Source organism: Saimiri boliviensis, chromosome 6 (assembly GCF_048565385.1).
Source record: "Saimiri boliviensis isolate mSaiBol1 chromosome 6, mSaiBol1.pri, whole genome shotgun sequence".
In the NCBI taxonomy this organism is placed as follows: Eukaryota; Metazoa; Chordata; class Mammalia; order Primates; family Cebidae; genus Saimiri; species Saimiri boliviensis.
The window spans coordinates 124,293,041-124,306,321 of NC_133454.1; the positions used below are offsets into that span (position 1 = coordinate 124,293,041).

General features: G+C 53.3%; 1 long non-coding RNA gene across 1 annotated transcript; it reads left to right on the forward strand.

Annotated features, from left to right (window-relative positions):
* The first annotated feature begins 20 nt into the window (after nt 1–20).
* Nucleotides 21–2,358, forward strand: LOC141584903 (uncharacterized). The gene is made up of 2 exons (XR_012518195.1): nt 21–854; nt 1,636–2,358. It is a non-coding gene; the product is annotated as an uncharacterized LOC141584903 (long non-coding RNA).
* Nucleotides 2,359–13,281: the final 10,923 nt, after the last annotated feature.

Here is a 13,281-nt window from a genome sequence, read left to right on the forward strand (position 1 = left end):
GGGGAGGTTCGCGTAGGTGCTGTGGTTGGGAAGGCCGGGTGCGGACGGCGTCCGGCGCGAGAAGGTTCCCGGCCTGCGCACCTTCCGGCACCGTGGACACCCACACCCCGCGAGATGGCTCCACGAGACACCCAGTCAGGCATTCCGGTTCCCTGACTACGCGCCTCGCCCGCCGTTCCCCACGTGCCGTCCTCCTCCCGCTGACTCAGAATCCCCCCGAAGCATCGCAGGACCCCTGGGCCGCGGCACCAGCACCTCTCGGCCCCGCTTCCCACACACTGTCTTTGTCCCCTCATCTTTTATCTGCTTCGGGAGAGGGAGAGACAGGATAGAGGTAGCAGAGCAAGCTGAGGGAGTGGAGAATCCCTGGCGGGGTGGTGACAGAGAAAAACGGGCAGGGAGAAGCGGGCACACGGGCAAACTGCGTGAGGCCTGACCTCCCCTCGGGCCGACGGGGTGGGAGTGGGAGAGGGACACAGGCTGGGGAGGACATGCGTGACTCCGGACGCGCGCGGGAGAGGAGAAGGCTTCACTACAGAGGTGACAGCTGGGGCAAAGCAGGACCTAAGGAGGAAGTTGAGGCCCTCTGACCACTTGCATTTAGGGAAGTGAAATCGGAAGTTCCCTCTGTGGGGCAGAGGGGGAGTTTTGGGGCAACAGTGAAATCTTGTGGGAACTTAGGGGGAAATTTAAAAACCCAAATACTTCCGCTTTCCTCTCAGGGTCACCACCATTTACCATCTTTTACTGGACCCGTGCCCTACCTCCCCTTACCCGTTCCTGGCTGTTCCATGTGGCTCACTCCCCTGCCATCCTCCCCGGCCACACACAGACCCTTTCGGCCGGCCAGACTGGTGAGAATCTTCAGTGGGTGATGTCAGAGCTTTGGGGGACTGATTGTTATGTAACTGTAGGTAACCAGTATCAAGACACCAAGGTCGGGGACCAGGACCCTGAGGGCTCTTGAAGAGATCTGAATTGAACCTGCAACCTTGAAAGCCTCGGGTCCCACTTTCTGGCTTCTGGGAGATGTGGAAGCCTGGAGAGCTAGGGTCCTGTATCAGGGAGTAACTCGGGCTGGTAGGCTAAGAGGAAGAGGCAGGAACTCAAATCTGAGAACGGGATTCAGGGGAGCTGAGTCGGATGGAATCTAGAGAGGACATAATGGGAGGTTTGTTCACCCACTTCTTGTAAGATCCCTTCCCAGGGAATAGATAATGTTAGTTCCCTTGCCCTCCCCTCTCCCTAACCATTGCAGAGCAGGTAAGTAACCCCAGCCCTGCCTGCAATCTTAGGCCCCGATTTACGGCTTTTATTTGATCTGAGATTTCAAATTAGCATTCTTTTCATCATAGTAAAGTACAAAAGCTACTGAGGCTGCAAGCCAGCTGGTGACGAGGAGCCTCTGGCAGGCCCAGTCCACACTTCCTGGGTCAGCCTTAGAAGCCAGAGGGTTTGCCTCCTACTCAGCACTATCAGGGATCCACCCCGGAGATGCAGTTTCTGAGCTGATCTCGGGAAGGGCCTAGGGCAGAGGATCCTGAATGAAGTAGTTGTTCAGTGGTCTGAATGAGGCTGCTCCAGAGTGGCGCGCCAGCAGCATCACATTGACGAACGGTTTTCACATCTCCCCAGAGCCCTGTGTGCTGGGAAAACCCAGCCCCAGAAGACTGAAAACAACAAAATGTTCCCGGGTTATTTATAAACGAATCCTAGACCCTGTTATTCTGTATGGCTGCTTGACTGTCTCCAAAGAGCTTAAAGGACTGAAAGAAGGGATCTCTGTCACCCTGGTGAGACTCAAGTGGCCTGGAATTAGTTACCCCAATTTCATGGAGTTTTCACGCAGCTTCCAGGCAACTTCCTTATCTTGTCATGCCCCAGACTGAAAATGTCGCAATATTTTTTCTTTTGTGTTTTCTGGGTAGGGCAGTTTGTTTGGTGGGAAAATTTCCTAAAATGTGAATGAAACATTTCACATGTGGTTTCTCTGCTGTTTCACTTTCTGCCTATCTGCCCGAGTCCAGGGCAGATTGATGGAGGGTTCAAGTATTTGCCTTTTATCTCAGAAATGGTGTCACCCCCATGCCCAGTGTTTTATTCTTCAGTTCATAAAAAATTCAATTCCCTTCAAACCCAGGGCCTTGAGGTATCTCTGGGTCTCCTCAAAAACTGCCCTCATCCAGCAGAAAAGGGCCCTGCCTACTCCCTAAGTGGTCTGCTTGGTCCTGTCATGGCCTGGTCTAGGGAAGTATCTACAAGGCCCCTAGAGACAACTTAAGAAAAAAAAAAAAAAAAAAAAGGCCGGGTGCAGTAGCTCATGCCTGTAATCCCAGCACTTTGGGAGGCTGAGGCAGGCGGATCACCTGAGATCAAGACTACCCTGGCCAAATATGGCAAAACTCCCCCGTCTCTACTAAAATTACAAAAATTAGCCAGGTGTGGTGGCGTGTGCCTGTAATCCCAGCTACTCAGGAGGCTGAGGCAGGAGAATCGCTTGAACCCAGGAGACGATTGCATTCTAGCCTGGGTGGCAGAGCGAGACACCATCTGAAGAAAAAGAGGTGCCTTTTCCACTCGTGGTGCCGCGCAGTGAGGTGCTCTTACCTGTGCTCTTGGCCTTGCGGTCCAAGAGCCAGCTGCAGTCCAGGCAGTCCACTGCCAACGTGGCCGTGGCCTCATCAAGGTGAATGTGTGACCTCAGGAGGTGATGGAGCCATGCGATGCAGTTGAAGCTGCTGGAACTAGTTCTGCCTCTGGGCAAGGAGCAATTTGCTGACGTGGACACCCATGTTTGTGTGAAGGGTGCTGTCATGTGGCCCAGATTTTTGCCCTCTGTCAGTCCATTTCCAAAGCCCTAGTGGCCTATTACTGGAAATAAATGGATGAGGCTTCCAAAAGGATGAAAGGTATCCTCATCTTGCATGACCAGACCCTGCCAGTAGCTGACCCCCATTGCTGCAAATCCAGACACGCTGGAGGCCCTGGTGCCTGTGCTTGGTACCAGAAATCCTACTGATAAGTCCATCACGAGGACCAGGATTCACCTGTATAATAAACTGTGTTTGAGAGTTTTTTGTTTTTGAGACAGTCTCACTCTGTCACCCAAGCTGGAATGCAATAGTACTATCTCTGCTCACTGTAACCTTCACATCCCGGGTTCAAGATTCTCTTGCCTCAGCCTCCCGAGAAGCTGGGATTACAGGCACTCGCCACCACGCCCAGTTCATTCTTTTGTATTTTCAGTAGAGACAGGGTTTCACCGTGTTGGTCAGGCAGGTCTCAGACCTCAAGTGATCCACCCACCTTGGCCTCCCAAAGTGCTGGGATTACAGGCGTGAGCCACCGCGCCCAGCTGATATTTTTTGTTTTTTTTTAAAGGAGTTTTTCTCCAAATATGAAAGAAGAATAGGGCTGGGAAAAACCAAAACACATATTCTCCCTGGGATGAGGAGTGGTTCATTCTTTCCACTGAGAGTTTGCATATCAGCACAGATTGTTGTTAACAAATCAGTTTTGCCAACACAAGGTAAAGAACTGAGGACTGTTGTTTTGAATGCTGGGTCTCCAACACGGGCAAGAAGAGGCATCCTTAGCACACCCTGAGGACTCTCTCTGGCAGAGCTGTGGCCCTTGGGTGATGGCTCTGGGGAGATTGCTGGGCCCCAGAGGCTTCTGTGGGCATCTGGCAGCCAGGACATGGCCCAGCTTGGAGGTGTCCATGTCAGGATCTTTTTTTTTTTTTTTTGAGACAGAGTTTCGCTCTTGTTACCCAGGCTGGAGTGCAATGGCGCGATCTCGGCTCACCGCAACCTCCGCCTCCTGGGTTCAGGCAATTCTCCTGCCTCAGCCTCCTGAGTAGCTGGGATTACAGGCACGCGCCACCATGCCCAGCTAATTTTTTGTATTTTTAGTAGAGACGGGGTTTCACCATGTTGACCAGGTTGGTCTCGATCTCTCGACCTCGTGATCCACCCGCCTTGGCCTCCCAAAGTGCTGGGATTACAGGCTTGAGCCACCGCGCCCGGCTCCATGTCAGGATCTTAGCTGCTTTCAAATCCCAGTGAGAAAGAGCCTGAGGCCTGGGATGTCCAGTGACTGCTCAAAGTAGCCCAGGTTGAATGAGAGTCTGGGCCTTCGGAATCTTAACACTGTGCCCTTGCCACACTCTAGCCATTTGAAGTTGCAAGGTCGGGCAGGTGGAAAAGCAGAGAAAGAGGGTTTCAAGAGCCTTTTCCCCAGATGCAGCTGAAGTGAATCTCTGTCCTGAAGCTCACCAGCCCTCCCTAGCCCCATTGCTGCTTTGCAGCCTGGGGGACAGGCTTGCCCATTCCTCAGGATGATGTACACATGTAACTGCACAGTGCCTTGCAAAGCTGAGACTTACAAGTCTCTGAGCACTTAGAGTAAAAGTTATAGTTCACCTGCCAGGCTTCTCCATGTGTGTCTCAGTCCCTGTGGCTTCTGGCCCTGTCTTTTCAGGGCTGCTGAGGCTGGGGCTGCCGCTGAGTGCAGGGTGCAGGGTTAATCCCCAAACTTATCGGGGGGCCCAGGCCTTTGCCTGACTCCACAGGAAACAGCCTATTATTTGGCATATGAGCAATCCCCTTCTGTGGTGACAACATTAGGGGTCCCTTATAGGGTGCTGGGGTCCCCCTTACCCTACACTAATGAAACGGCGAGTGTAACCCTCTTGTCCCCCAGCCTCGGCAGCCTGAGGTGCATGGTCTTAGCCTCCTTGTGTGAGTGCAGGCTACTGCCAGGCACACTGGCCCTCTGCATTTCCAGGAGGCTCTGGAGTGTGTTTTGTGTGTGCAGGAACAAACCTGCCCCAGTTCTGCTCCAGCTGCCTCTCCCTTGCCTTGTCCTCACCCCGCAGTCCCCCTGCAGCCCTCAGCCTCACTGTGGGCTCACAGGCTGGGGACTGGAGGGTAATTCTGTCCCCAACCGTGTGTCACATTCAGCCACCAAGGCACAGAGCCCAGCCCATCTTCAACAAGCCCAGCAGCTCCTCTGGGCTCTGGGCAAGCCCCTCACTCCCACACCTTAGGAGGAGCTAGACATCATGCCCAAGGCCACCCTCCTGTCCCCTGTGCTGGACTAACCCCTCCCTCCTCCATCCCCCCACATCAAAGTCTTTGTGTAAGTCACTTGGGGTGGTACATGGCAGTCACCTGGTCCACCTGTCTGCAACAGCCTGTCTCCCACCCCGCCCTGTGGCCCAGGCAGCACATTCCTCTAAGTGCACTTCTTCACTCTGCCATTAAGTACAGAACATGGTGATGCTCCATCTGCCAGGAGACTGAGGCCAGGGCCCTCCCCTGAGACCCAGGCTCCATGCTGGCTCCTAGAGGCACATGTTGGGGCATCCTCGAGGGCAGGAATATAGTGGAACCCTCTCAGAGATGGGGCCAGGCCTCCGTCTCCTGCTCACACAATCTGGCCCCTGCCCCTTGGTTCCATGTCCTGCCCCAGAAACCCTTCTCTTGCCCTTTGGTCATCATTAAGACATCAGTCACCACCCTCGGAAGTCTGGCCTGCAGACCCTGACTCGATGGATGAACAAATGCACTCTCATACCATTACAGTGATTCAAGTGGGCTACGGATGGCTGTTGGCTGCTTTCAGAGGGCGAAATGCAACCAATCAACCCAGACTCCTCTGTCCATCACAGAGGAGTGATTTATTCCCTCAAGATTTTACAACAGAGCTTCTAAGTTAACACACTTGTGGATAATTAACATGGTTAAAAGAGTGGTTATACGAATGATAAAAGCTTTAGGTTCCGGGCCCAGAGTAAATACTATTAGCAGGTAATTCCCCTTTGATCTTCCAGGGAGAGGGCCATCCAGCACAAAGTTTACATGAGTAAACAGAGTAGAGACAAGGTAAACAGACTTAATTGGGAAAGCCTTGTCCTTATCTTCTCCCTAACTTAATGGACCCGGTGGCTGCCTTCGGCCTGCCCCAGTAATACCTTTCGGCCTCCCAAAATATTTGAGACTCATCTATAACTTTTCCTAAAGGTTAATATCTTTAATATTTTGCCAGCCCCCCAGAGTGAATGGCAACAAAGCAGAATTTCACGATGTCTGCAAGCTGCTGCACCCCTGTTGTACATACTCAGTGTAACGCTGGGAATGCATATCTGATGGATTTACTTCATGACAGGTGGAGTCAGATGATGCAGTCCACTGTCCAAAGGGAGATAATCCCAGTGCTCCCCCACCCCCACTCACATGGGCCTGCTGAAAGCAGAGCTGGCTGGGCAGTGGCTTACACCTGTGATCCCAGCACTTTAGGAGACCGAGGGTGTGGCTCAGTAGAGCCCAGGAGCTCAAGACTAGCCTGGGCAACGTGGCAAAACCCTGTCACTACCAAAAGTACAAAATATTAGCTGAGTGTGGTGGCATGCACCTGTAGTCCCAGCTACTCGGGAAGCTGAGGTAGGAGAATCACCTGAGCCAGGGAGGTTGAGGCTGCAGTGAGCCATGATGGTGCTACTGCACTCCAGCCTGGGGGACACCATGTGAGAAGGAATTTGAGTGACCTCTAGGAGCTGAGAGGGGTCTCAGCAGCCCCCCAGCAGGGAAGCAGGAACCTCAGTCTGACAGATGAAAGGAACCAGATTCTGCCAACAAAGAATGAGCTTGGAGGCAGATTCCTTCCCCTGCCTCTGGGTGAGAGCGCAGCCTGGCTGCCACCTTCTTTCAGTGTCTAACAGTCTGAGCACAGAACTCAGTCATGCTGGGCCTAGACTTCTAACCTGCAGAAGCAGGAGCTCATCAATGGGGGTGGTTCTAAACCATGAATCTTGTGGCCATTTGTTGTATAGCAATAGAAGGCAGCTACCACAATTGATTTTTTTTTTTTCAATCCACGAGTCCCTTCAGAGGCAACACCTGGCAGCCATTAGCCATGGGACCTGGAAGTGACCATGGAGTGCCAATCACTGGGAAAGATTTCAGAAGGGAATACAGCGTCACCTTGCTACACACACACCCACCACAGTGGTTCTCAACTGGGTGTGATTTTACTCCCCAGAGGACATTCTTGGTATCACTACTTTGGGGATTGTTGCTGGCACCTACTAGGCAGAGGACAGGGCTGCTGCTGACCATCCTACGACGCACAGGACAGTTTCATAGCAGAGAATTACCCTGCCGGAAATGCCAACAGGGCAGAAGCTGAGACATCCTGATGTGCACACACATACACACACATTCATACACATGCAAACGCACGCACACACGCAGGCACGCACGTCGCTGGCTACTATTGAGAAGCAATGTAGCATAAAGGCCAAGTGTATGCGCTTTGGAGTAGACTGTTCAGGATCTAATCCTGCAGACGGTATGATCTTTAGCAAGGCACTCAAGAGATAACAAAAGCACCTCCCTCCTAGGATGATACAAGTTTCTGTGCGCAGAGTGCGTAGAGCAAGTGAGTCAGCTTCCTCGAGAATTACAGGAAATGTCTATGGGGCTATCGCTGCATCGTAGGAACTGGGGCAATTTTATTTACTTTTCTATATTGTCCAAATGTATATAATGGACGTACTTGACTTGTTTAATTGGGGGGAAACAGGGAGAAAAGGACAAGGGACATTCTAAAAACAGCTGATCTAGAATCTTCAAAAACACCAAAGTCTTGAAAAACAAAGAAGGGCTGAGGATGGTTCTTGCTCAAAGAAGACTGAGGAGTCCAGGCACGGTGGCTCACACCTATAATCCAGCACTTTGGGAGGCCAAGGCGGGCAGATCACCTGAGGTTGGGAGTTCAAGACCAACCTGACCAATATGGAGAAACCCTGTCTCTACTAAAAATACAAAATTAGCTGGACATGGTGGCGGGCGCCTGTAATCCCTGCTACCAGGGAGGCTGAGGCAGGAGAATCGCTCGAACCCGGGAGGCAGAGGTTGTGGTGAGTTGACATCACGCCATTGCCCTCCATCCTGGGCAACAAAAGCAAAACTTTGTCTCAAAAAAAAAGAAGACTGAGGAGACCTGACACCAGATGTGAAGCATGGTCCCAGTAAATTGGAACAATCAGGGACATTCAAAAGTGGACTGTACAGTAAATAACAGCATTGCATCACTGTCACCAGGCCTGAATTTGGTAACTGTATTGTGGTTGTGTAAGAAATGTCCGTTTCCTTAGGAGATACATGATGAAATATTTAAGGTTAGCCGGGCGCGGTGGCTCAAGCCTGTAATCCCAGTACTTTGGGAGGCCGAGGCGGGTGGATCACGAGGTCAAGAGATTGAGACCATCCTGGTCAACATGGTGAAACCCCGTCTCTACTAAAAATACAAAAAATTAGCTGGGCGTGGTGGCACGTGCCTGTAATCCCAGTGACTCAGGAGGCTGAGGCAGGAGAATTGCCTGAACCCAGGAGGCGGAGGTTGCGGTGAGCCGAGATCGCGCCATTGCACTCCAGCCTGGGTGACAAGAGTGAAACTCCGTCTCAAAAAAAAAAAAAAAAAAAAAAAAAAAAAAGAAATATTTAAGTTAAAGGGACACTCTCCAATGGTTCAGAAAATACGTGTGTGTGTGTGTGTCTGAGAGAGAAAGAGAGAGGGAGTAAACATATTACACTGTTAACTGTCAATGAATCAAAATAAAGGTTATACGGATATTGTTTGTACTTTTCTTGCAACTTTTCTGACGCTGTCATCATTGTCAAAAAGAGAAATGAAAACGTGGCTGGCCAAGGTGGCTCATGCCTATAATCCCAACATGTTGGGAGGCCAAAGCAGGCGGATCCCCTGAGATCTGGAGTTTAAGACCAGTCTGGCCAACATGGTGAAACCCCATCTCTACAAAAATATAAAAATTAGCCAGGCATTGTGGCAGGTGCCTGTTAATCCCAGCTACTCGTGAGGCTGAGGCAGGAGAATTGATTGAACCTGGGAGGTGGAGGTTGCAGTGAGCTGAGATCGCACCACTGTACTCCAGTCTGGGCAACAGAGAGAGACTCCATCTCAAAAAAAGAAAAACAGAAAACAAAAGGCCCGTACCCAGCTTTCCTGCCTTAGGTACCACGTGGCCAGGTCCAGTGTTAGGTCTGCCACTCCATGACCTGGCAGTCCCTGCTGCAGAAGCACTCTTCAGTAGAATCTGTGCATTATAGTACTCATAATAACCCCAACAGTGCTCATAATAGCAGTGCTCATAATAACCCCAAGTGTACTCTTCCCTATCCAGCGGTGAACAAGAGTGAAGGCTTCGGCTCCAGAAACTGCATGAGACTCAGTCGGACACGGCAGCGTGAGCCCATTTACGTTAATAACAACAAATCCAGACAAAATGTGCACAGACTGTTTGGGGCAGTGTACAGGGTAGTAAATCCCAGAGAAAGGCGAGGAAGTGATTACCATAAAACTCAGAACTGTGCTGACCTGGGGGACACCCGAAGGGCACATTTGGGGGCTCTGCAGGTTGCTAATGAGGACTTATTGTAAATTCTGTGACTATGCATTATATACTGTGAATATACATTATACAGTGATTTTTTTTGTTTGCTTTTGAGACGGAGTCCTGCTCTTGTTGCCCAGGCTGGAGTGCGATGGCGCAATCTCGGGTTCAAGGGATTCTCCTGCCTCGGTCTTCCCAGTAGCTGGGATTAGAGGCATGCGCCGCTAGGCCTGGCTAATTTTTTTTTATAGTTTTAGAGACGGGGTTTCACTGTGTTGGCCAGGCTGATCTCGAACTCCTGACCTCATGATCCGCGCGTCTTGGCCTTCCAAAGTGCTGGGATTACAAGTGTGAGCCATGGCGCCCGGTTTATGGTGAGGTTTTATGCACACCACAGCGTAAGAGTCCCACCAGGGCCACTTTGAGGGAGGCAGTGAGTGCCTGGGACCCATAACGGTGTGTAGGACGCTAGCACCCGGGCTGTGCCCTCTGCCCAGGCCAGTGTCCCGGCCTGGTGCGGTTCTAGACGGCTGCGGTTCTAGACGGCCCGGGGAAGGCGGACCCCAGGGGCTGCTCCCCAGGACCTTGGGAGAAGCTCGGTGCGGAGGGTTGGCCCCGCCCAGCTTGGGAGGGTGCCCGGGGCGCCCCCTGGTGGTGGCCGCCAGGAGTAAGCCTTGCAGAAGAACGAGCTGTCCCGCCGGTCCCGGGCCTCGATCCCCTTTCTGCATCTTTGCCCCTGGCATTCCTTCCTTTTCCAGGGCTCACGTCCTGTTTCTCGGCTTCACCTCAGCAAACGCCGACCTCACACTCGCCTCTCCCAGGGAGGCTCTCCTCCTCCCCGCCTGGGCCCTCTCTCTCTGAGGTTGGCTTTCAGTCAATGTGCACAACCTCTCGGGGCCTCTGTCAGCGTCGCGGTTCACAGGCACGTGATGTGGACGGTGGGACGAAGACGATGCTGCTGAGGCCTCCCGCGGCCGGCTCTGTGCTGACGCCCCACTGTGTCTACGCTCCCTCCCTAAGCAACTTGGCTCAGGCACGTGGCCAGTCCTTCTGCCTGCGTTTATTAAGTGCCTCCTTGGGGTCTCTGAGGCTGCAGGAAAAAAGTCAGTGGCAGCCACTCCTGGGGGCTCTCAGGCTGGTGGGGGAAATAGCTCCATGTAGGTGATGGGGTGTGATGGAGGCATAACATTGCAGCCACAGAGCATCCGGGAGCCAGTGAGTGAGGTCATGGGGGGTGCCCAGGCAGGTGTCCTGGACGGAGTGACCCTCGGGCAGGTCTTGAGGAGTTTTGAGAGGGGCTGGAGGTGAGACTCAGGCCAGGAGAATGTGCACTGGCCCAGGGCCTGCTGGGAAAAGGACACAGGGCAGTGGGGTCCAGGAGCCAGGTGGAGGGTGCTGGGTCTGTCCCGCTCCTGCGTTGGAACATGGTCTCCAGTAGCCCTCACAGGCCTTTGTGGGATCACAGTGCTCTGCAGAGGCAGCTGCAGGAGGACCTCGGGACAGGGTGGCTGCTGCCTGCAGATCCCTTTCACCCTAAGCCAGAGCTCTGGGTCTGAGGCCTGACAGCCCCAAGGGGGTTAGAGTCCAGGGCCCCACCATCCAGGCCATGTATCCTGAACACCTACTTTGCTGGCGAGTCGGGGAAGCAGGCCAGGGAGGATGCGTAAGTCGTGGACCTTGCCCTCAAGGAGTCTAAGACCAGCACAGGCATGCTGGGCTCCTTAACTCTGCAGGGAATGAGATAAGGGTGGCAAGAGAGGCCCACAAAGCCAGTGTGGGCAGAGAGGGGAGCAGCCTGCAGTCATGGGACGGCCTACAGGGAGGGGCTGCTGAACTGAGCCGCAGCAGGGGCTGATGGGAGCCCGGGGCGCGGGGGAGGGCAGAGCTGCCCGTGGGAAGGGACGAGAGACAGTGTCTTAGGGGCCAGATGTTGGTTGCATAAAGTCCCCAGAAGGAGAAGGTCCAACTTGCTCTGTGACTTCAACAAATTCGCACCCTCTCTGAGCCTGGTCCTCCCCTCCCAAACAGGTTCATGATGGATGCCAGGAGGACTAGGTCCGGGGTGTGCTTGCCTGGCAGACTGAAAGGGCTCGTCAGCTAACACCTGTTATTAAGCCATTTGAAATTTATTCCTAGGTCTGTTTCCCATTTTACAAATTGTATTTTTTAGTACTGGAAACCTTTTTATTCAAATGAAAAATTCTGACAAGCCACAGTGGCTCACGTCGGTGATGCCAACAGTTCAGGGGGCTGAGACAGGAGGACTGTTTGAGGTTAGGAATTTGAGACCAGCCTGGGCAACATTGGTGAAACCCCATCTCTACAAAAAATACAAAAATTAACCAAGCATGGTGGCACATGTCTGTAGTTTCACCTACTTGAGAGGCCAAGAGAGGAGGATTGTGTGAACCCTAAGAGGTAGAGGCTGCGGTGAGCTGTGATTGTACCACTGCACTCCAGCCACTCCAACCTGGGGGACAGAACGACCAAGATGCTGTCTCAAAAAAAAAAAAAAAAAAAAAAGGAAAATTTCCCCAGAACCCCTTTGTATAAGAAACAGGTGGAGCTGGGCGTGATGGCTCACGCCTGTAATTCCAGCACTCTGGGAGACCGAGGTGGGCAAATCACCTGAGGTCCGGAGTTCGAGACCAGCCTGGCCAACATGGTGAAACCCCGTCTCTACTAAAAATATAAAAATTAGCTGGGCATGGTGGTCCACGCCTGTAATCCCAGCTATTTGGGAGGCTGAGGCAGGAGAATCACTTGAACCCGGAAGGTGGAGATTGCAGTGAGCCGAGATCGTGCCTTTGCACTCCAGCGTGGGCAACAGAGCGAGACTCCATCTCAAAGAAAAAAAAAAAAAGATGCAGGTGGGAATGAGGTTGTTGGTGTGGGAGGTGGGGCAGGGGTGGGGCCAGCTGTCCTGTCCTGGGTTGGCTGCTCCCCCTCTACCAGCAGTGGGGTTCCTGGGTCTTCTTAGGAATCCCAGGGGCTGGAGAAATTGCTCCACCCACCACAGGGCTGTACTCAGGAAGATGAGGCTGGTAAGGGAGGGGAAGCAGATGGCGGCGCTGGCTCAGACCCCCTGTCCTGGGTGGGGGGCTCCAGACAAACACTGGGCCCAGAGTACTCAGCCCCCACCTTGGCCACACTGCATGTGGCTGAGTGCTTCCTCAGGGTGCAAGATAGAGGCTCAGTTTGGTTCAGCAAACATTTATTGAGCACGCACCTGGCCTGGGAACTGAGGTCACAGATGGCACGAGGACTGACCGAGACACAGGCCGAACCAGCTCCAGGGCTTTGGGAGGGCAGCATTTGTGGGGGACTGCTCTGGGGGGCAGCATAGTGTGGGGGGCCCAGGTGGGCACTTATAAGCTTCAAGAAGGCCTTCTGGAGGCAGCAAATGCTTGGGTGGAGCTTGAAAGAGTTAGTAAGAGTGAGGCTGACAAATAAGCTAGGAAGAGTGTCGCAGCCCGAGGGAACAGCACGGGCAAAGCGTAGAGTCACTACAGGGCAGGCAGTGCAGGGCCGGGATTAAAGCTGTTCGGGCTCATCTCGGGGAATGAGACAGAGGGAGGTGGGACCATGAGTGCTGCACTGGGGTCGCAGGGTCTCGCTGACCGCTGGACAGCCCCGGCCCGCCCCTACCCCTGCAGGTCCTGGTGGCTGGCATTGAGGCGAACATACCTGTGACCTATGGAATTGGCAGCCAGAGGGGAGACGAGAGCACTGGCTGTCAATTCATAGGTCAGAGCCTTGTGCACTCGGTCTCGGCAGCCCACCGACAGCCCCCCACCCCCCCCCACCGTCTGGCCTGGGAGCGTCGCCACCGCAGTTCGGGCTGGTCTGCTGGGCGGCGCTTG